General features: G+C 37.9%; 1 pseudogene; it reads left to right on the top strand.

Annotated features, from left to right (window-relative positions):
• Positions 1 to 722: 722 nt before the first annotated feature.
• On the top strand, positions 723 to 1615 carry LOC100720700 (diphthine--ammonia ligase-like; annotated as a pseudogene).
• The last annotated feature ends 520 nt before the right edge of the window (positions 1616 to 2135 follow it).

Raw genomic sequence — 2135 nt, 5'->3', positions numbered from 1 at the left:
TGTAGGAGAATATGAGTTTGTATAATTGCCATCTTCTACTTTCTGATGAATGCCTGTAGGAAATGTCCGACTAGGTCTCTCTGTACTGTACGTTATACACAATAACATATATATTAGCATATGATAGATTGATTTGTCTGTTTATCTGTGCTTTGCTCAGGCAAACTTCTCTTACATTACAACTCCTTAGCCTCCATCTTTTCTATTCTTTATGTTTTAGAAACAGAGCAGATGAGGATGCATTAGCTGGAAGGTATGATATGGTTATGAAATGCAGATCAAAAGCAGAAAGAGTGAGCAAATCAGAGAAGAAAATGGAAGGGGCCTTGGTGGCACTGAGCCCTCTTTCTCTTGGACGCACACCAAGATTAATTGTTCTGAAGAGCCGGTGACATGGAATTTAAACTCCAGAGTGATATAGCAGGGTGGGTCACCAAATCATGCTCTTGAGACAGCTGATGGCTTTGATAACTCCCACTGATAAGCACATGAGAGTGCAGAAAAGACTTTGCTCTGCAAACAAGCTGGAGCACATTGAGGTTCTGAGACATTGGACATTGTATCATAATCTCAAATCAACAACCAACAAAGAAGATGTTTACTTTGTTCAATTCCTTTTGTGATTAAATTTGACATATCAGCCATGTTTAGTATGATTATTATTGCTTCTATTAATGATAAGAATAAAACACAAGGCCACATGCATGCACAGCATATGCAGCATGAGGGTATTAGCCTTGATCAGTGGTGGGAAGGACAGCTGTTAAAATATGATGCAGTGCATTGCTGCTGGGTATCAAATGGTTGCTTTAGCAAATCTGAGACCAAATGAAAACTGAGAGATGCCTGATGCACTAGACAGCTTTTTTTTTTAATGTATCAGCCTGGGTTGTCAAGCCATTGATTCGTATGCAGAAGCAATGACTCTTCCACTCTACCATAGAACCATTACAGGAAGGAACTTGGACACAGGATGGGAATGCATCAAATATGAAGGTGATGAGGTTGAAGGTCTCTATGAGTTTTGAAACTTGTGAAGGAAATGAAAGTGTAGGTGGGGTATCAGTAGGTGCTATACTTTCTGACTGTCAGCATATTGGAGTAGAAAACGTTAAAGGCTTAATCTCCAGCCTTTAGCTTACCTTTGGTAGAGGAACCAAAAAGATTAGCTTCAACAGATGATAGCATCTAACATTCAAGCAATCATCAAATGTGGGAGAAAGTTGGTCATAACTGACAGGTTGGTATTTAGTTTTCATGGAAATATAACATAGTCAACAGTGTAGCAGCTTTGGGTTTAGAACCAGATAAGCATCTAGGAAAAAACCTGGATGAAATGAAGCCTTATCTTTTAGGGATTTCTAAGAAGTATGGAGTTCATGTATGTGGGGAAAGGAGAAAGTACGAAACAATCACTTTGGTTTACCCTCTATTTAAGAAGAAAATAATTATAGATTCCTCAGCAATAGCCAGACGTTCAGCTGATGCATTTGCACCAGGGACTTGTCTGCACTTTTTAGAACTGCACTTGGAGGACAAGGTGTCTCCAGCACCTGACAACTACAAAATCTGTAGTTACAGAAAATTCTTAAAAAGCATTTTAGAACATTGTTGACTAAGCTATAATTTCCGTAAAAAATACATACCAGTTTGTCAATTATGATCAAAAAAAAGTATGTATCCTTTTCCCTTTATCTCCGGATCCCATTTTGTAACATTTCATCATCACATTCATTTCTCTTCCTCTTTTCTTTCATTTTTTTGTTTCTGCCATTATGTAGAAACATCTGCAAATGAAGGTGACAAAAGTAGTTCATTTAGCTAATAAACTTATTCTGCTAGTTGTTACCAAAGTAATGTATCATTTTTGTTTTGAATATATTCATTATTCAAGAATCAAGAATTTCGATATAGCTGGACAATCAGGAAGACTATTATAGCTAGTTACTTTTTTTTTGCTTCTTGGTTTCTTTTGAGATAGGGTCTTGCTATACAGTTTCAGATGACCTCAGGTCACTATGTAACCCAAGCCTTCAACGCACAGTGATCCTTCTGCCTCAGCCTCCCAAGTGCTGCGGTTAGAGGCATGTGCCACCATACCCAGCTATGACTGGTTACTTGTGACTGATTTTAAA

Source organism: Cavia porcellus, unplaced genomic scaffold, assembly GCF_034190915.1.
Source record: "Cavia porcellus strain 051 isolate PalLab524CR breed Dunkin Hartley unplaced genomic scaffold, mCavPor4.1 scaffold_2, whole genome shotgun sequence".
NCBI classification, from domain to species: domain Eukaryota; kingdom Metazoa; phylum Chordata; class Mammalia; order Rodentia; family Caviidae; genus Cavia; species Cavia porcellus.
The sequence above is the reverse complement of the archived record's forward strand: the minus strand, read 5'-3'. Positions and strand labels throughout refer to the sequence as shown.